The 23,107-nt window shown below is 39.7% G+C and overlaps 1 protein-coding gene across 1 annotated transcript in view; it reads right to left on the bottom strand.

Moving 5' to 3' along the window:
• LOC310715623 (B-cell receptor CD22-like) overlaps positions 1–23,107 on the bottom strand; it is a gene marked incomplete at its 3' end in the record, with an annotated part of 75,168 nt that overhangs the window by 44,691 nt on the left and 7,370 nt on the right. The window lies entirely within an intron of this gene.

Raw genomic sequence — 23,107 nt, forward strand, 5'->3', positions numbered from 1 at the left:
TTTAGAAAAGCAGCTGCCCTGCAAATTCATGCTCGAGTGATCTCATAAGCATAAGCATAAAAAAAAAAAAAGATAAAGAAAAGAAAAGTCACCGCAACAGACTTTTCATCATTTCCTTCTTTTGCAATGCAAAGATATATTTGTGGTAATGTTGCCTTGGTGATGAAGTCGGCTGTGAAATTATATTGGCTTTAATAGTCAAAGTACAAAGCTGATGAACAGACTGAATGTATGTACCCTCTCTAAGACCCTTTAGCACTAAACAACTAGCACATAACCCATTATAAAGCTAACATGCTGGTTAATGTTTCCATTAGCATGATGCTAATATGCTCAGCTCAACTTTAACCATCTGAAAGGTTCATTAGCATGATTTAGCCTTCAGATTAATAGCAGTGTCCTGTTGCCTTTGTTAATGTAGTAAATTGTGTCTGTCCAGAGAAAGCATGTCTGTCCTCTGTGGCCATGTTTAGGATTTAAACTAGTGCTGAAGTATGTGATATACACCGCAAGCGCCATCTTTTATCTCGAAAACCTGCTCTGGACTGATTTAAATATCACAAACTCTGTCTAGTTTACAGCCTTCAGGACATGCAAAAGTTTAATCAACTCATCGGTCCACTGAGTCTGATCACGTCAATAATGCTTAATTAGCTTCATTAACTGGTGTACTTATTGTATTGTATTGTATTGTATTTTATATTTATTACTATAACTGTAATACAAAAGCAAAGTGATTGTAAGGCATCGTTACAAAAAAAGCTTTTACTGCAACCATTTTCACACATTAAAAAGCGAAGCTTGGTGTGTCAGCATTAATGGAAACACCGTGTATGCAGTATTTCTTTTTTTTTTTCTACAACCCGCTCAGTGAACATGTGTGAAGAGAAAAAGAGGGGGTTTAGATGAACTGAGGAAGTGAAACCCACAGCACGGTCAGCTTCAATCCAACAGCAGCAAATTCACACGTTCCAAAAATTCAGTTTTACTTTATATAAAGAGGTATAACACACTGCAGGATAGAAATATATATCATATTCATAATATGAAGAGTATATTTCTATTTTTTTCACTCTTTTATAAACATTTATATGAAGAGTATAATGTTTTATTTTCCTATTTACCATTTATTTTAACAGAACCTGCCACAGTTTAATTTTTATTGATGTGCACTGCAGCTGCTGTGCCACACGGGGCAGTCACGAGACTCTACTGTTCTAAACATATATATATTTAAAAAAAAATATATAAATTTAGTGAAATAAATATTGTTTATAAAGAAAAATAAATAAATAAATAAATAAATATCTGATATCTGTTTGCTTAGTGAGATTCTTAGGCAGTAATTAAAAGAAATATTTGAATGTAAATAAATGTAACATTTTCTATGGATTAGTTGTATCCAACTGGTCAATGATGTGTAGCTTGTGTTTTACTAAATATGAAACCACCACCATTAACCGTACATTCTACATTTACAGGTGATCATTTACCAGAGGTGGGAAGTAAGAAAGTAAAAATTCTTCGTTACTGTATTAAAATAGATTTTTCTGGTATCAGTATTTTACTTCACAATTTTTTTTTTGACAACTTCTTTCACAAATATCTGTACTTTCTATTTCTTATGTCAATATTTTTTCTTCTAATTGTGCCATTTTCAGCCAATCAACCTGTTTTCTGTCATTGTGCTGCTTTTTCAATCCCCCCGTGCATCATTTCCTGTCTCTCACACATCACAGATGTAGACTAGTTTATGAAGCTCACAATGAGCAGGCAGAAGGCAGTAAGAAGTCTGGCGTTAACGTGGATGAGACAGAGGGAGTCAGTGATGAGAACATGACTGAGAACAGAGACATTCCTGATCACCTGATCATCATCATCTTTTCTCTGCTTGTGTTCTATATGGTGGATCTTCAGCCTACATTCATTAGGTAACTACTTCTTCTTTTGGCTGCTCCCATTAGGCGGCAGCACAGCTGATTATCCGTCTCCATACCCCTGTCCTCTCCATTTGTCTCTTTCAAACCAACTACCTGAATGTTTTCCCTTCCCACATCCATAAACCTCCTCATTTGTCTTCCTCTCCTTCTCCTTCCTGGTGTCTCCATCCTCAGCATTCTCCTACTGCCCCATGTCCCTCCTCTGCACATGTCCAAACATCTCAATTGGGCCTCTCTCATGTTGTACCCAAAACGTCCTCCAAGATCTCAGGTCTCACCACAGTCTTAAACTTTCCCTTTCACTCTCACAGATACTCTTTTATCACAAATCACTCCTGCTATCACTCTTCTCCACCCACTCCACCCTGCCTGCACTCTTTTCTTCACTTCTCTAACACACTCTCCATTACTTTGCATTGTTGACCCCAGGTACCTGAACTCCTCCACCATCTCCACCTCTTCTCCCTGCAACCGCACCCCTCCACTGCCCTCCCTCTCATTCACACACATGTACTCTGTCTTACTCCTACTGACTTTCATTCCTCTTCTCTCCAGCATGTACCTCCACCTCTCCAGGCTCTTCAATATGTAAAGGGTCTACTTTTATTTGTTTTCACTGATAATAACAAAAAACTAATGTGCTTTTATAAAATTAAGAAAACAGACAGGGGGCGCTCTCTGCTGTCTCTGTCAGCTCTCTTCACAGACACAAATAAAACAACCTGAATGCATATTTGCCTCACAGACATAATACATATATAAATAGAAAACGCAAAAAGTCTACTTTTAAATAAACCAATTCACATCACAAATATTCTCTGATTCATGCCCATGTTAAAAGCATGTATTAATTTAAGGTACATTTAAACAGATAAAAATGTGCGATTAACAGAACTCATGACAATCATGCGATTAAATATTTTAATCAATTGACAGCCCTAATATCAGTATGACGTGACATCCAGTTAACAGCGTGACACTAAAACAGGTAGAAGTAACAGCTACTTTTTACATATAAATGTCAAAGCCCAAAATTCTTTACTTTAACTTGAGTAAAAAAGTGTACTGAGTGTCGACTGAGTAAAGGACGTGTGTACGTGTGTGTGTGTGTGTGTGTGTGTGTGTGTGTGTGTGTGTGTGTGTGTGTGTTTATACAGTATATACCTGTTGAACGTGTTGCAGCTTGATGTCTTTTTCAGATAGTAATTATTACTTGGAAGTTCAATAGATTAGCAGAAAATAAGAGTATGTTCCGGTAGATTCAGACTAATAATCTACTGTATCTTGGTTCTGCGCTGTTAATGAAGACCTTCGTGTACGCATCACGGCTCTGCCCTTCCCGCCGCTTTTGTTAGTGTATGGTTATGAGCTACAAAGATTAACATTTTAATCGCTGGAGATAATTGAACAATTGACAACCTGTGGTTTGGATTAAGGAAATGAACAGTACACATGCGGTTAGTGAAGTAAAACATCCCTCCCACCCACCACGCAGTATCAATGTAGGGCATGTGTGGTAAGTCACATGGTTCAGGGCCATGTCTAAATATAGCTATAGCAGACACACTTTGACAGAAAAGTTTGCAAAGATAACATCTAGAGAATTGCTTACAAAGTATGTTTTGTAAGTTTTAAAGAAATAAAAAAATAAAATATATACATTAACATAGATATTATGTATAGATGCTGCACAATCAAGGAAGTTTCAATGTTATCAAAGACCATCAGGGCTGGCAGCTTCTCATGCATGGATTCCCTTCAACTGTTTTGTCAACAGGTCAACTGTGAAACGCATCCTCATGTTTACTAGATAAGCAGGGGTGCTATTGTTCTCTTGTGCAGAGCAAATGGGGGAGCAGCTACAGTAGGTCTGGGATAGGACTGATACTCTGACTCCATGCTTTCACTAGATCAATCATTTTATTCACCAGGGATCTCACTTTTCCCATGATGACAGAGGGAATATATGTCTTAAATCTCCTTCCTTCTCTTCGTAACTATGCCTTCTGTTGTCTTGTTGCCTTTCCCCTACTTCTTTTCTTCCAAGGCTTCTTTTGGACCTCCTTTGGAAATAGCTGTGAAGAGACTGCAGCTGCCATTTGTAGGATGTTTAGCTTGTCTCGGCTATAAACAATGGCTGCATGATGTTGTTGTCCCCAAGAGGTATAGCTTTCCAGAATGAATGCTCCAAAAGCCAGGATAATATTTAAAACTTCTCCAAATTTCATCATTTTAGATGATGGCTGTGTATCTAGTGGTCGACTGCAACAAGCAGCCATCCAGGTTGATGCCTGCACTTTAATCCATCCTCAACTTGTGCAGTAATTGGCACTAAAATGCAAGACTCTTCATGCAACCTGTGGTCCTGAGCACATTTTAGTAGACTGTTAATATTAATTACAGTCCAAATCCATCCTTAAAGTTCTTGAGTTATTCCCAAAGCATTACGACGCAGCTTGAGTACCTGGAAGGGAACGTTCTGTATTCACGAGTAGTATATACAGGTGCTGAGTATCACCCACACACTCGTGGTTCCTGACACCTTTTCTTGACATCTAGCTGAGCCCACACCCAGATCGGGTGCCTTCCCTTTGTGCCTTCCCTGTGTGCCCATCCTTCCAGTCTCCTGTGTTTGGTGTTTCTCTCTCCTTCCAAAGCAGTTGTCTCTCCTTTTTATTGGGCTTCAAATGGACTAAAACATTGCACACGTATTAGTCTCCATCAGCTGCATGTGTACGCTACCACTCGGGTCCACCCTCCACACGCAAAGCAGCACCTTCTGCCACAACATACATGAAGGATGTCTGGTGTTGCTGGAAGAAAGAGCAACAGGCAGTAATTAACCCAGCAGATCTTTCTTTATTTTACTTTAACTTTCGCCCTGGTGCTTTTCTTTCCTACACTGAAGCCGGGTCTTACCACGCTCTCACGGTTCCGGACACCTTTCCTCAGCGTCCACCGAAACCCACTCACGGATCAGCCCATCTTTCTCTCTTCATCCATTCGTGCTCAGTCACCACTAGGTGACTCTTCCGCTCTCCTCTGCTTGGTGCCTTTCTTCTCTTTATTGGCATCGCCGGACTAAAACACAGCGCATTGATAAATCTCATCAGCTACAGCTGAAGTCTTACTGCTCATTCCCTCCATTCACTTGTGAGAAGAGATCAGTTACACAGCCTTCTTTCACCTTAGAAATATTTCTAAGCTAAGAAATATGTTATCTATATCTGATGCAGAGAAGCTCGTCCATGCGTTTATGACCTCTAGAATAGACTACTGTAATGCATTACTAGGTGGATGTCCTGCATCATTAATAAACAAGCTTCAGTTAGTTCAGAATGCAGCAGCAAGAGTTCTTACTAGGTCAAGAAAATACGATCATATAACCCCAATCTTATCGTCCCTACATTGGCTTCCTATTAAGTTTCGAATAGACTACAAACTACTGCTACTCACTTATAAAGCACTAAATGGTTTGGCTCCCATGTATCTATCCAGTCTCTTAACACGCTACAATCCGTCACGCTCCCTGAGATCTCAAAACTCTGGGCTTCTAGTAGTTCCTAGAATAGCAAAGTCCACTAAAGGCGGTAGAGCATTTTCACATTTAGCTCCTAAACTCTGGAATAGTCTTCCTGACAGTGTTCGGGGTTCAGATACACTCTCCCAGTTTAAGTGCAGATTAAAAACATATCTTTTTAGCAAAGCCTACACATAACACACATCACACACATCACATCACAACCTTGTGCTCCAGAACATCTGATCACATGCACATTATCAACTTGTGCTGTTAATATCATGAACAGCAGCTACGCTAATTCCTCTCCACTGCTTCTCTTTCTCTCCCCATCCCGAGGCTTCCTGAGGTTTGGCCAGCTCCAGTCACGTCCCACCTCGTGAAGATTATGGACCTATGGATGATCATGGAGAAGTAGATGCCGAGTGTTTAAAGGCCCTGGCATGGAGAAGCTGATGCTGGATCTATGATGATCACAAATTGTTCTGTATTGTTGAAAGATTTATGACCAAACTTTTGATGTCACCCATATGAGGATGGGTTCCCCTTTGAGTCTGGTTCCTCTCAAGGTTTCTTCCTCATATCATCTAAGGGAGTTTTTCCTTGCCACTGTCGCCACGGCTGCTCATCAGGGACAAACGCACACCATTCACCTTCACTGTTGTTTTCTGTAAAGCTGCTTTGAGACAATGTCTGTTGTGAAAAGCGCTATACAAATAAACTTGACTTGACTTGACTTACACACACCCGTGTGGTAGATCATCAACACACCTTACTGACACATATACTGATATCCAAGTTGTCCTGAGAGACATGCTGAGAAGACACTGTATCTAAAATTAAAAGTTTTTTTCTTATCTTTCTGCTCTGAAGACCATGTCTGCACTTTCACCTTCTTCAATATCTCCTTCAGCATCAGTTATACATCAAGGGTAAGAAGTGAAAATGTCTATATTTTACCCAAGGTTGTCCAAATCAGAATGTAGAGCCACTGTGGTGTTCTTCTTAAGGCATGGAAGCCCAGAGATATCTTCAACAAGGTTCTGAGACACAACGATATCCTCTTAACAATCGTCAGACCGGGAGAGAGAGAAGGCAGCACATGGTGGACATCGGGTCAGGGATAAATAGCACCGAGACACTCATTGGTGCCTCTGATTATACATCTCCTCTCCTGTATCTCGAAAGTTAGCATTTTCTGCATCCATTTTATTAGGGTCATGTTCTGTCATGAGCAGGATGTGGATGCAAGTGCAGAGAATGTTGAATAAACTGCAAATGTACATGTGCTAAGTGACGGTGATGTGATGGTGCTGATGCCAATCATAGCCATTAATCCTGAAAGTCATACTGTGTTTGTGTGTCTGAGTTCTGTGTTTTACTTTTTTAATAAAAAGTATGTTCATGTATTTCAAAAATCACTCACATAAAAAGTGTCGTATTTTGGATATTTATTTGCAGTAAAAACAAAGCAAAAGAGGAATGTGTACAGTATATAAGCTGTGATTGGTAAAAGCAGCTGTACTGTAATGTATAGTAGTGCTTTATCCTGGTCAGAGCCACAATGGACCAAAGAGTCAATTCCAGAAATAATAAATATCTATTTCACTAAAGCCAGTAACTCAAAACCTACTCTACTTAGAAGGTCAGGATAATTTCAGCACATCAGAGTAACATGGATGCTCATGCCATCAACTGTAAATAAAACATTACTTCACTACTTTAAATAATTCTTTAGCAGTTATTACTGTATTTTATACAAATTAGCATAAGCACATTAGCAGCTTAAATCTATAACACTGACCTACACTTTATAGATTAGAGAAGGTTATATATCATCAGTATTGCTGGTGTCAGAACTCAGAACCCGTCTCTGAGTGGACATGTCACAGGTGGATTCTTTGTTGCAATTGATTCCCAAAGTAGCACACTCAATAATAATAATAATAATAATAATAATAATAATAATAATAATAATATTATTAATAATAATAATAATAATAATAATAATAATAATAATAATAAAATAGACTCACAATATACCTCAAAAACCAATGAAGGATCTTCAGTTCTCAGATGAGGAAAAGCAAAACTTCTTTATTGCAGTCATGTTCCAATGAGCTCAACAGAAGGTGGTCACTCGATCAGGTCAAAATAATCAAGTGCACACACACACACACATCTACACACCTACAGACACACACACACACACACACACACACACACACACACACACACACACACACACACACACACACACATATTTATACCCTGGTGTCACACCTCTATTTTTCCAATTTCTTTGCCTTGGCAAATCCCCCTTATATTTTTCTTGTGGTTTTTTTACTTCCTTGTTTTTCATTTCCTCTTATCTCCTAGCCTTGGCTCTCCTCCCCTCCATGTTATTCCATATGTGGACTTCCTGCTCCCTTCAGTTACTCCTATTTTTAGCCTTTTCATGTTATACATTTTTTAAAAATCAGCGTTTGTATAAAACCTTCACTTCCTCAGGTTCAGCCTCATTTTCTTTTAACTTGCGTGAACAATCATTTTTTTGAAACCCAATTTCCTTCCTGCATCTGCAATGTGTAAGTTTTCTGCTTTTATTGTCATTTCTAATACTGTTTACTATTCTAATGTTATCAAGCTAATATTCTTCTACTTAGATGATCTGCTCATATACACTTAACTGTACTGTTCTACTTATTCATGTCAGTACTTAAAGGTTATTGTATGCCTCAGAGCTGACTGTGTTGTGACTTGTTTTCGTGTTCCTTCATTGGTTCTGCCAGACGCACACATTAATCTTATGCCAAGTTCTTGTTATGTGCTCCTTCACATCTTATATCTAGTTCTTTTAATGTTGACCTTCACAAACTTCTCTTTAGTGGTTCCTTTCATCCAGCTTCTTCTTGCAGATGTTCTGGGTCAGCTGACGAGGACATTATCCTAAGTTTCAACTGCTCTCCCTAGCAACCGAGGTTGCACAATTTATTGAACATCTCTCTACCCAAAACTGTTCCAGATAACCCCTTTTAGACCTCACCTGTCCTCCCTGCTGTTTGTCATCAGGAAACACAGAGTGAAAACAAAGACTATGGCAACCTTCACACTTGCATCAACTCTTCCATCCTCTCCTTATCCTTCCTGTTGGTCTCCTACTGATTATTCTCCTATCTCCCAACAATTATTTTTCTCCCATACCTTCACCTGATTCCGACCCCAATTATCTTTTCATATCTTCTTCAAATCCCAAGGCCTACTGGCTCTTTTACCCCAATAAACATCCCTAAATCTGCCTCCTACATGGTTTTATTTCACCCGCACACTCAGCTTCAGCTTGTTAGTATCAGTTTATGTTTATTTGGAGTAAATAGGATAAATATGATTAATTATCTATCTAATGGATGGCAATAAGACAGAGGAAAACATTTACAGTGAGGAAAATAAGTATTTGAACACCCTGCTATTTTGCAAGTTCTCCCACTTAGAAATCATGGAGGGGTCTGAAATTGTCATCGTAGGTGCATGTCCACTGTGAGAGACATAATCTAAACAAAAAATCCAGAAATCACAATATATGATTTTTAAACTATTTATTTGTATGATACAGCTGCAAATAAGTATTTGAACACCTGTCTATCAGCTAGAATTCTGACCCTCAAAGACCTGTTAGTCTGCCTTTAAAATGTCAACGTCCACTACATTTATTATCCTAAATTAGATGCACCTGTTTGAGGTCATTAGCTGCATAAAGACACCTGTCCACACCATACAATCAGTAAGAATCCAACTACTAACATGGCCAAGACCAAAGAGCTGTCCAAAGACACTAGAGACAAAATTGTACACCTCCACAAGGCTGGAAAGGGCTACGGGGAAATTGCCAAGCGGCTTGGTGAAAAAAGGTCCACTGTTGGAGCAATCGAGAGAAAATGGAAGAATCTTAACATGACTGTCAATCTCCCTCGGTCTGGGGCTCCATGCAAGATCTCACCTCGTGGGGTCTCAATGATCCTAAGGAAGGTGAGAAATCAGCCCAGCTGGTCAATGACCTGAAAAGAGCTGGGACCACCGTTTCCAAGGTTACTGTTGGTAATACACTAAGACGTCATGGTTTGAAATCATGCATGGCACGAGAGGTTCCCCTGCTTAAACCAGCACATGTCCAGGCATGTCTTAAGTTTGCCAATGACCATTTGGATGATCCAAAGGAATCATGGGAGAAAGTCATGTGGTCAGATGAGACCAAAATAGAACTTTTAGGTCATAATTCCACTAAACATTTTTGGAGGAAGAAGAATGATGAGTACAATCCCAAGAACACCATCCCTACTGTGAAGCATAGGGGTGGTAGCATCATGCTTTGGGGGTGTTTTTCTGCACATGGGACATGGCGACTGGACTGTATTAAGGAGAGGATGACCGGGGCCATGTATTGCGAGATTTTGGGGAAAAACCTCCTACCCTCAGTTAGAGCATTGAAGATGGGTCGAGGCTGGGTCTTCCAACATGACAATGACCCGAAGCACACAGCCAGGATAACCAAGGAGTGGCTCTGTAAGAAGCATATCAAGGTTCTGGCATGGCCTAGCCAGTCTCCAGACCTAAACCCAATAGAGAATCTTTGGAGGGTGCTCAAACTTCGTGTTTCTCAGCAACAGGCCAGAAACCTGACTGATCTAGAGAAGATCTGTGTGGAGGAGTGGGCCAAAATCCCTCCTGCAGTGTGTGCAAACCTGGTGAAAAACTACAGGAAACGTTTGACCTCTGTAATTGCAAACAAAGGCTCCGGTACCAAATATTAACATTGACCTTCTCAGGTGTTCAAATACTTATTTGCAGCTGTATCATACAAAAAATTGTTAAAAAATCATACATTGTGATTTCTGGATTTTTTTTTTTTAGATTATGTTTCTCACAGTGGACATGCACCTACGATGACAATTTCAGACCCCTCCATGATTTCTAAGTGGGAGAACTTGCAAAATAGCAGGGTGTTCAAATACTTATTTTCCTCACTGTATATTGAAATTACGAATTGGTCTTGATTTCTTTACAATAAATATGAAGTGGTTTACAATGTAATTAGATGTAAATTACATACAAAAAAATAAATTAATTAAACTCACATCTTATATTGAGGTATTGAGCAGGAGAGTGGAGATGTTCATATCCTCTTACAGCACAGTTATAACTGCCTGCATCCTCACTGCTGACTGGCTGCAGGTGGAGTTCGTTGCTCTTGAAGGTCTTTGTCGTCTTAATATTACTCTTTTTGTACCAGATGAATGTTGGATCAGTCAGACTGCAGGTGGTTTTACAGGACAGAATGACTGATTGTCCCTCTGTCACTTCTGCAGGAGCGATCAGCTGAAGATCTTAATCATTGAAACATATATTCTGTTTCAGTGAATAAACTTTGCAAATAATTTAGCGCATAAAATCCGAATGCAACGATTTCAATTCTAATAAACCCATATTTTATTCACAACAGTATATAGACAAAAAAAAAAAAAAAAACATCTCAACATCTTCAGCTCTGCTACCTCCAGCTCCACCTCCTGTCTTTTACTCAATGCCACTGTCTCTAAACCCTACAACATCTCAGGTCTCACCACAATCCTATAAACTTGTTTAGAAAAAGTTTAAAAGGAGCACTTTTACTTTTACTAGAGTCGTATTCTACCTACTCTCTATCTAATTTTACACAACTACATGGTTTGTGTACTTCGTTGACCAAGAAAATTGACTTTCTTAAATCCTTAAAGCACTAGAAGTTTGGCTGTCAGAAAACTTCTGAACAATAGACAAAGAGAGAAGCCGGGAGACAGAGCAAAGGAGAGAAAGAACGGAGTTAGATAGCAGTCCTTAAGTCTGAATGATTGCAAACAGGGCAATGTGAAAAGAGCAAACCGTATTCGTGGGGATATCAAAACCAAAAGTATTGTTTTCATGAGGAGGAAAAGGGCTGAAAGGTCTCAAACTGACACAGAGCGAGAAGGCAATCTGGAAATAAACTTTTTTTATACTTAGTGAATATGGCTCCACACTGGTGACATTACATAAATAATCCTCCAGGCTGGAAAAGCCCATCATATGGAGATAGGGAGAAAGAAAATGGTCTACTGAGGGAACTGAACCAAGTCGAGCTTGGGCATGCTGATCACACCACTCCCAGAATCATGTACCCATAATACCAGCAAAGTAATTTGTCCTTTTACAGTTCAACAAAAAGCTCCTACACTTAAATCGATTTTAGCTATTGTGCTTTTTGCGCGATGGCTTTTTTAGCCATTTAAAAGTCAATTCTCCAATCTCTAACTCAACATGTACCTCAGTCATTCATACACATACTGTTAATAAACAGTTATGAGATATTCAAACACTAAAATTAGAATTGCTAGATGAACAATTGGCAACCTTGGTTTTAATTTAAAAGACGTTAACATTATGAATATTCCATATGAATATAGGGCATGTGTGGAAAGTCACATGCTTCTGGGCCATGGTTATTTATAAACATGGCCACAGAAGACACCCGACACTCTGCTAAAACAAAGAAATGAAAGTTGTAAGTGAACTGCAAGTCAGATTGTATTATATACAGTGAGGAAAATAAGTATTTGAACACACTGCTATTTTGCAATTTCTCCCACTTAGAAATCATGGAGGGGTCTGAAATTGTCATCGTAGGTGCATGTCCACTGGGAGAGACAATCTAAAAAAAAAAATCCAGAAATCACAATGTATGATTTTTTAACTATTTATTTGTATGATGCAGCTGCAAATAAGTATTTGAACACCTGAGAAAGTCAATGTTAATATTTGGTACAGGAGCCTTTGTTTGCATTTACAGAGGTCAAACATTTCCTGTAGTTTTTCACCAGGTTTGCACACACTGCAGGAGGGATTTTGGCCCACTCCTCCACACAGATCTTCTCTAGATCATTCAGGTTTCTGGCCTGTTGCTGAGAAACACGGAGTTTGAGCTCCCTCCAAAGATTCTCTATTGGGTTTAGGTCTGGAGACTGGCTAGGCCACGCCAGAACCTTGATATGCTTCTTACAGAGCCACTCCTTGGTTATCCTGGCTGTGTGCTTCGGGTCATCGTCATGATGGAAGACCCAGCCTCGACTCATCTTCAATGCTCTAACTGAGGGAAGGAGGTTGTTCCCCAAAATCTCGCAATACATGGCCCCGGTCATCCTCTCCTTAATACAGTGCAGTCGCCCTGTCCCATGTGCAGAAAAACACCCCCAAAGCATGATGCTACCACCACCATGCTTCACAGTAGGAATGGTGTTCTTGGGATGGTACTCATCATTCTTCTTCCTCCAAACACGTTTAGTGGAATTATGACCCAAAAGTTTTATTTTGGTCTCATCTGACCACATGACTTTCTCCCATGACTCCTCTGGATCATTCAAATGATCATTGGCAAACTTAAGACGTGCCTGGACATGTGCTGGTTTAAGCAGGGGAACCTTCCGTGCCATGCATGATTTCAAACTATGACGTCTTAGTGTATTACCAGTAACCTTGATAACGTCCCAGTTCTTTTCAGGTCATTGACCAGCTCCTCCCGTGTAGTTCTGGGCTGATTTCTCACCTTCCTTAGGATCATTAAGACCCCACGAGGTGAGATCTTGCATGGAGCCCCAGTCCGAGGGAGATTGACAGTCATGTTTAGCTTCTTGCATTTTCTAATTATTGCTCCAACAGTGGACCTTTTTTCACCAAGCTGCTTGGCAATTTCCCCGTAGCCTTTTCCAGCCTTGTGGAGGTGTACAATTTTGTCTCTAGTGTCTTTGGACAGCTCTTTGGTCTTGGCCATGTTAGTAGTTGGATTCTTACTGATTGTATGGGGTGGACAGGTGTCTTTATGCAGCTAACGACCTTAAACAAGTGCATCTAATTTAGGATAATAAATGTAGTGGAGGTGGACATTTTAAAGGCAGACTAACAGGTCTTTGAGGGTCAGAATTCTAGCTGATAGACAGGTGTTCAAATACTTATTTGCAGCTGTATCATACAAATAAATAGTTTAAAAATCATATATTGTGATTTCTGGATTTTTTTTTTTAGATTATGTCTCTCACAGTGGACATGCACCTACGATGACAATTTCAGACCCCTCCATGATTTCTAAGTGGGAGAACTTGCAAAATAGCAGGGTGTTCATGTATATACACTGGAGATGTTGTAAAGATTCAATATTTTTGAAATCACAGATTTGGAATGTCCAACTTGTCTTGCTATGGCTGATAGGGTCATCCCTTTGGCCTTCATCTGGACAACCTGCTGCCAGAGGCTTTCAGTCACTTTAGAAAAGCCCACCATCTTGCAGAGTCAGTGAAACTGGAAGTTAGTCGGCCAGTTAAATAAGGGTTGACAGATAATCAAGGAAATTAGCACCAGGTGCCAGATTAACACCAATAACTGGGAGATATCTGAAAGTGTTTTCTTTAATTTTGATCAGTGTGTTTTCTGCAAAATAATGTATTTTTTTTAAAATGCCTTAGTTATTTTGTGGAAAAGGTGGTCTGGTAGTATGGTATAGACAAGACAAAAACTCCTTGAACTGTTGAGCAGTGAAGATGACATTATTTGAGAATTGTTCAATTGTTTATATATTGTTCTCTAATTTTGATCTACAGTGTATATATACAGTGACTTGCGAAAGTATTCAGCCCCCTTGAACTTTGCGACCTTTTGCCACATTTCAGGCTTCAAACATAAAGATATAAAACTGTAATTTTTTGTGAAGAATCAACAACAAGTGGGACACAATCATGAAGTCTTCAGAGGGCCTTGGCAGATGAATAGTTGTTCCGACTTTCTCCACGGTCTTGTCCAGTGGACATAGCAGTCCAGTGCTCGGAATGCCTGGAGTTTAACAGGTTCGTGGGACGACCGAGGGCAACTTGGGGATGTAACCTGCTCTAGGGTGCGGGGAAAGAAATAGCCATGCCTGGAGTAAACTCCAGAAAGGAAGGGGCCACAGAGAGGGCAAGAGAAGGAGCCAGAGCTGCAACCACACATTTTTTTAAGGTGCGGGGTGACCAGGCAAGGCCAAACGGAAGAACCCGATATTGGAAAGCTTTGACTCCATGACCAGAGCCTGCTCGGTTCCCAACAGATTGGGTCAGACCCGTTAAAACATGGCGGACGAGACCCGAACTAGATTGTATAAAGCCTCTCTCAACAGTGTGCAGGACCCATCAAGACACATCTGGCAGAGATTTCCAGGCTGCCAGGTGGATTTTTATTAAGGTTATCAGTCTGACTATCGTGAGAAGAGGTCGGCCAACCCCAAAGTTAGCTAGCTTGTTTAAGCCCAGGAAAGGGTTATTTTGCCACTTACAGACCGGTGCATACGAGCGGTACCACTGGATTACAGCCTCTGAGGAGCGGTGCACATTATGAGTCTGAATCTCTGGTGAATATGAAGTATTATATTTACATTTGTATGTTTTTGTCATGTTATTAGACAAATATTGATTCTGAACTCCTTCAGATGATGTAGGTGCACAGTTGTGGTTATAGTGCAGAGGTTTGGAGTCTTAACTGCGTTTCTTGCTTTAGTAAAAAGCAAGTATTGTCTCTCTGTAATGCCACGTGTTGTTATATTGCGTTTTTTGCATAGTATTGATTGTTTCTATAATTATGACATGATAGTAGTGGTATTAAGAGGTGGATCAAGTCAGGTAAGTCCCCACTGAAGACCCAGGTACCAAATGCACAGCCTGCCACTGACTCTAAAGCATGACAACTGATTTTTGTGAACTCTCTTCATACACCGAGTTCTTTGCAAAGCTGAGTATTACACTATATTAATGCTGATTAATGGTTACATGTATTAAGATTGGATTCAAACTAATAAAAGCAATGTTATCTGAAGGATATTGCTAAATGATATTATACATTACTAGATCCTACTACTAATAGCTGAAGCTGACCTAAGCTAAATTACATTGGTGAACTTTATGCACCCTATTATGCAAGAGGAGTCAAAACGTCATGCGGTCTCTCTGTTTTCTCTGCATAGCCAAGGTGTTTAACCACATAGACTTCAGATGTGTATCAATATCTTTGTCTGTCATTTACTGACATTTTCTAATGTGTTCCATACATGACTTCTGACTGAATTTTGCACAGTGCATGGTGCACCTGCACATGCCTCTTCTCTGGATGATTTTTTTGCACACTGTGCACAATGCACCTGCACTCACCAATAAACCGACCTTACTATTACTACTAAATCTTTTTTTACTGTTATTGCTGTTATTATTTATATAAAATATATTATTATATTTATATTTATTATCATTATATTATAAACCAAACCAGCTAAATTTGTCAACAGTAACAATAAACATTATAAATAGATTCTTAATGTGCCTACTTAACCTTCATGTCCGATAGCCATACAGAGAGTGTGAGAACTTTATATTATCAGTTGGACTTGAGCCTCTGTCTATACCAAGCCTTGTTATTGTGTTCACACTTTTGATCTTCATCTGTGTTGTGTCAGAGGTGGGTTCAAGAATTAGCTTTAAATCATAATGCTTGTCATCTGTGTTTTATTACAGTCACCTTACATAAGTTTGTCTCTTTGTGCTTTGAGGAATGGCCATAACCCTCGACAGAGTGTGTGGCTAAGCTGGCTGATTATACAGTGCATACACTCACACCCACCCACCCACACACACAAATAGTGTGAACTTGAATTTGAGAGAGTTGAAGCCACTCAGAGTTCAGGGTGGGCTTGTTTATCAGTTTTAAAGTGAATCCTCCATGGTCTTACTCAAAAAGTACCTCAGTCCTCCATACAGATAATGTTGATAAATAAATATGATCTATGCAAAGATTACAGCATTATTTTAAAGAAGTCAACATGCCATAAATTCACATTAGGTTAATTAACACCCCATCAAAACATACTGATGTGGGGCATGTGTGGAAAGTCACATGCTTCTGGGCCATGGCTATTTTTAAACATGGTCACAGCAGACACTCGTACTCTGCAAAGACAAAGAAATGAAGGTTTAATGTTGCAAAAATGTAGTTTTACTGCATGTCAGATTCACACTGAAGAATATTTCTGATTTTGAAAATACGATTCTGTGCAAGCATTAACAAAAAATAACGTTATAAAGAAATACTTCAATAATAAATCAAATGTTTGTCAAATGCACACCATCCACTCTAGTCAGATTCTAATGCTTAGAAGCCCATTATAGGAGATTTAGGATGTGTATAGTGGTGAATATAGGAGGTTTAATTGCTCTGCAGTGATGTAACCCAATGCACATCAATGTATATGAGAGACCATCGTCCTTCCTGTTACTGGTCTGTACATAAGCAATTTTAATATGTACCACCACTACAATAGGAGGAACGCCTACTAGTTCCTGCTACATCAACCTTCAGAAGTGATTGATTACTTGCTGCTTAATATTTCACATTTCTTACAATTTCTTGTTTTTCTTTGTCTAAACTGAGTTGTTTATGACAAATTGTCTAATTCAACAGAATTAGCAAATAAATTGTGTTTGGATATTGTACATAGGTAAGAAGGTACTGTAAGAAAATATTTAATATATTTGAATTATTGAATACACCCAAAACTCGATCCACATTTTCCTAAATAAGTAGAGTTGCAGGGTAGTTTTTTAAATATTAAACTTTGGTGTTTTTATATTTTAAAATCTCTTAATAATCAACCCTCAGTAGAGGTCTGGATATGTTTTAAAGTAAAAAACAAAATCCAGAATTTAATCTGAACTGACCTTGACCTGACTAATACAGAATTCTTTTTTTGAAGAAAACTGTAGATCCAAACTCAAAACTAAATTTCTCACAATTTTATTTTTTTTTTTACTTTACTTGGGTAGAACACAGAAAGGACAAATAACTCCAGATACTGTCCAGAAAAGTCCGTAATTCTACATAATGGCAAACAGGGCAGTATGGAGCAGGCAAAAACAAGGAGCAGACTGGATGAAGAGTGGACCAAAATCACACCAGAGCAGAGTGAGAGACTAGTGCTGTCCTGGGGCTGCAGATGGGCTGAAGGCATTCAGAGCAGAGGCCTGTACACTTCTTACTAATTGCTGACTGTTGTAACCTTCAGAAAATGTTGTTGTTGTAATCTTTTTCCATGCTACAGTCATTGTTGTTCTCTAATTTTTGATTAGTGTGTTTTCTGCAAAATAAAGTTTTTTTTTTAAATGCCTTAGTTATTTTGTGGAAAAGGTGTTCTGGTAGCATGTTATAGACACGACAAAAACTCCTTCAACTGTTAAACAGTGAAAATAACATTATTTCAGAATTGTACAATTGGTTATAAATTGTTCTCTAATTTTGATCTCAGTATAAATATCATATTTATATACCACTTAATGTAAAATTCATTGAGTAGCACTGAGCCAGAGCAATTTCAAATCTCCATGTCACAGCAGTCATTGTGGTCTACATGCTTGAATGCTATGGACTAGAACAGTCTCCAACTATTGATTGAGAACAGATCAAAGACCCAATCCCCCCCTGCACAGTATACAACCCAACGTGTCTCCCAACCAGTTTTACTTTAAAAGTTTATATGCACAGTTGTTCTTAAGCCTTTGTCAGTACTAAGAGGTTTTATTGTGTTCACACTTTTGATCTTCATCTTTGTGGTATAAGTGGTGGGTTCAAATATCAGCTTTAAATCTTAATGCTTGTCATCTGTGCTGTATTACAGCCAGTTTAATCATGTTTGTATCTTTGTGCTTTTAGGAATGGCCATAACCCTAGCAAGAAAGTGGCTAAGCTAGCTGATCATACAGTGCATACACTCACACCCATACACACACATACACAGACACCCTCACACCCAAACACACCCAGTGTGAACTTGAATTCGACTGAGTGGAAACATCAAGTTCAGGGTTGTTTATTCATTTAAAAGTGAATCCTCCACTTTCTCACTCAAAAAGTACCTCAGTCCTTCACACATTTAATGTTAATAAATAGTTATGGTCTATGCAAGGGCTAAAATTTTAATTGCTTAAGATAAACAATTAGCAAGTTTGGTTTAAAGAAGTCAACTTTCCCTACATTCACATTGGGTTACTCAACACCCTTCACCCCCTCAATATATATTGATGTAGGGCATGTGTAGGAAGTCACATGCTTCTGGCCATGGCTATTTATAAACATGGCCACTGCAAAGAGAATAAAATGAAGGTTTTAATTTGCAAAAATTAACTGCATGTCAGATTCACACTGAATATTTCAGATTTTGAAAAAAGGTTTCCATGCAGGCATTAACAAAAAATAACTTCTAAATTCTAAGGTGTTCATGCATCAATTAGAGCATTATGCTGCTTCTTCATCCTATAGTCCATCCTGGTGCCATTTTGTACACAGAAGTGTTATGTGCCACACAGGAACAAACAATTCTTGCTTCTCTTATTGCTCTTTGTCTCCCTTTCTTCAGGGCTTTCCTCATCTGCATGTGCAGGATCCAGTCATTGGTGCAGTAGGGGGATTTGGCGCACCACTCATGGAGGTGGGGGTGGAAAGTTCATGCTGTGATTAAAAACCCCTTTCTCTTACACCAGGAAGCTTTAAAAGCACATGTAGTAAAGCGACACTGTCTTCTGTCTGTTACTAAAGCGCTCTATGTGTGTGTTTGTCCCCTTACAGGTTGGTAATGTCGGGAAATAAAAAGCAAAATGAATAATCAAGCGATCGTTCCGACTGTGCACATAAACAGCCCGTGAGTCGCTTGCTTGGGAACGGAGCACGTTAGGTCGGTTTCCGAGAAAACCAGTTGGTTTGTGGACCTGGTAGCCCTTCTCGAACAGCCTCTCTGGGAGATACCTCTTAGACAGGGGTGCAAATGTTTACGCACACCCAGAGTTGTAGAGGCTCTGGCTGTGGCCCCTGAGGGTCGTATGCCGCTAGATAGCGCCTGTTCATTGTATGGTTCGAACAGCACCGATTGGATTCAGTTAAGGATCCAATTCTTTGGATCCTCAATTATTGGACTGGTTGGTTTAGTGCTGGAATTCCTTCAACAGTTTGCCAAAGGGTTGGCTCTGTCCACCGTTAAAGTCTACGAGTCTGCCATTTCGGTGTATTATGCCCCCTTGGCAGGGCAATCACTTGGCAGAGACCCGCTGGTGACACGTTTTCTCCGCTAGAATGACGCAGCGTCTCGTTCCCTCAGGAAACCAGGGTTACATACGTAACCTGAATATGTTCTTGCTTATGTCCTTTTTCTTCCAGCAAACATAACAAAAACACCAGATGTTAATCCCTAAACCCTACACTTAACGTACATTATTTATACCCAATCATCTCACTGACCTATTGTCAATTAATTTAATTAGTTTCAAAATGTTTCTCTAACTGTTTAATTTTATTAGCACTTTTCTATGTTCTATTGTAAATAAAATATGGGTTTGAAATTTGCTAATCATTGCATTCTGTTTATTTATTTACTTTTTTTGAAATGTGGTTATATTTCTGATTTTTGAGCAGCTAAATTATGGCTGATGTGTAGTAAGGATGGTGTGACAAATAAAAGAAAAAAAAGAGTCCACAATTTTAGATATTTATTAATTGCACAATTAATAATTTAGGAAAGAAAAAAGAAAAAGAAATATACACTCACTGGCCACTTTATTAGGTACACCTTACTAGTACCGGGTTGGACCCCCTTTTGCCTTCAGAACTGCCTTAATCCTTCGTGGCATAGATTCAACAAGGTACTGGAAACATTCCTCAGTGATTTTGGTCCATATTAACATGACAGCATCAAGCAGTTGCTGCAGATTTGTTGGCTGCACATCCACGATGCGAATCTCCCGTTCCACCACATCCCAAAGGTGCTCTATTGGATTGAGATCTGGTGACTGTTGAGGCCATTTGAGTACAGTGAACTCATTGTCATGTCCAAGAAACCAGTCTGAGATGATTTGCGCTTTATGACATGGCGTGTTATCCTGCCGGAAGTAGTCATCAGAAGATGGCTACACTGTGGTCATGAAGGGATGGACATGGTCAGCAACAATACTCATGTAGGCTGTGGCGTTGACACGATGCTCAATTGGTACTAATGGGCCCAAAGTGTGCCAAGAAAATATCCCCCACTCCATTACACCACCACCACCAGCCTGAACCGTTGATACAAGGCAGGATGGATCCATGCTTTCATGTTGTTGACGCCAAATTCTGACCCTACCATCCGAATGTCGCAGCAGAAATCGAGACTCGTCAGACCAGGCAACGTTTTTCCTATCTTCTATTGTCCAATTTTGGTGAGCTTGTGCAAATTGTAGCCTCGGTTTCCTGTTCTTAGCTGTCAGGAGTGGCACCCGGTGTGGTCTTCTGCTGCTGTAGCCCATCCGCCTCAAGGTTTGACCTGTTGTGTGTTCAGAGATGCTCTTCTGCCTACCTCGGTTGTAACGAGTGGTTATTTGAGTTACTGTTGCCTTTCTATTAGCTCAAACCAGTCTGGCCATTCTCCTCTGACCTCTGGCATCAACAAGGCATTTGCACCCACAGAACTGCCGCTCACTGGATATTTTATCTTCTTCCTAGAGATGCTTGTGCGTGAAAATCCCAGTAGATCAGCAGTTTCTAAAATACTCAGACCAGCCCGTCTGGCACCAACAACCATGCCATGTTCAAAGTCACTTAAATCACCTTTCTTCCCCATTCTGACGCTCGGTTTGAACTGCAGCAGATCGTCTTGACCATGTCCACATGCCTAAATGCATTGAGTTGCTGCCATGTGATTGGCTGACTAGAAATTTGCGTTAATGAGCAGTTGGACAGGTGTACCTAAAAACGTGGCCGGTGAGTGTATATATATATCCAATTAAATGACCGAATTTAAATACACACTGCAAATTAACACTCCAGAGTACACATGATAAACACTACAAACAAAAATAAGAAAAAAAGAAGCACATGTAATATTGAAATGTAAATATATTTAGGCTTGTGATTAAATATTATATATATATTGTGTCATACAAATGAGCAAAAGCAATTATCCGAGAGCATATTTCAGGTAACTGATGCTATTCTGGATTGTTGGCTGATTTTTGACTCCTTTGTGAAGAAGGAATTTTAGGAAACATTCACATTCACTCACTCCCGCTTATCCGTAATTCGGGTCGCGGGGGCAGCAGTCTAAGCAGGCCCCCGCCTCCGACTGCTGCCCAATCCTCATAGCACCGTCCCTTACGGTCCCTCCTGCAGGTGGTGAGCCCACGGGAAGGCGGCCCCACATCACTCCGGCGTCACGGACCTTGATATTTCCCTCGTAAGGGACCCCCTTTTAGGAAACAAGTTTGTTTTATTTTAAATTAAGCTAATTGGTTTAAAAATCCTATCTTAAATTTGATACTGTCTTTCAACTGGGTTCTGAGTTAGTGGGCGGATATTGTTATCTCTATCTAAATATCTGTGACTGACAGCTTACAGTTGAATCCTGGTAATATTTACACTTATACAATATCCTCTCATTTACTTTTTTACATTACATTACTTGAGATCTGTGGGTTTTTATACAGCGAGGGTCCAGAAGACATCAGAAGATCTAAAGCTGGATTTATACTGTAATAGTTTTCAGGCTGATTTTGTGACACACAAACTTTACACATCAGAAACAAACTGATTGTTCGCTGAGGTGAAATCTGAAGTCCTACAGCCCATAATGCATCATGCTGACCAGCAGATGATGAAGTGCCACTGTTCTGTTATGAGCTGCATTTATAAATGAGTCACTGAAGTTTCTAGAAGCTTTAAACTAAAACCAGGTGGAAGTTGGTGATGCTGATGTTGGATAAACGGGTAAATTCTATTCATTTCATGCTGCTGTAGATCACACTGAGATCCTCAGCATTGGAAGACCTACAGAAAGAGAGTAAATGATCACACTAAGATCCAGCAGAAGATCTTTTCCAGATCTGTTAGATTGAAGGAAACAGACCAGCTCTTCTCACCTGTCGTCAGCACCAGTGCATCTAAATTTAACACTAGCGTACTGAACCTCGTCCTCCCCAGAGGCAGAAGTGATTGCAGCAGAACTTCCAGCATCCCTGAGATCAACAGCACGCTGGCATACAACTTTAGCATACAGGTCTTCATCCTGATTGGCCGAGGCTGAAATAGATGCAGCGTTGACTCTATTCACCGCTACATTTTCATAAAAATCCTGAGGTGGAGAGCATGAGATCACAGATCAGAATCAGAATCAGAATCAGGTTTATTGGCCAAGTGTGTTGACACACACACACACACACACACAAGGAATTTGGTTCCAGCTGTTAACCCCAATCTTATCGTCCCTACATTGGCTTCCTATTAAGTTTCGAATAGACTACAAACTACTGCTACTCACTTATAAAGCACTAAATGGTTTGGCTCCCATGTATCTATCCAGTCTCTTAACACGCTACAATCCGTCACGCTCCCTGAGATCTCAAAACTCTGGGCTTCTAGTAGTTCCTAGAATAGCAAAGTCCACTAAAGGCGGTAGAGCATTTTCACATTTAGCTCCTAAACTCTGGAATAGTCTTCCTGACAGTGTTCGGGGTTCAGATACACTCTCCCAGTTTAAGTGTAGATTAAAAACATATCT

This window comes from Silurus aristotelis (assembly GCF_946808225.1).
Source record: "Silurus aristotelis genome assembly, chromosome: 20".
In the NCBI taxonomy this organism is placed as follows: Eukaryota; Metazoa; Chordata; class Actinopteri; order Siluriformes; family Siluridae; genus Silurus; species Silurus aristotelis.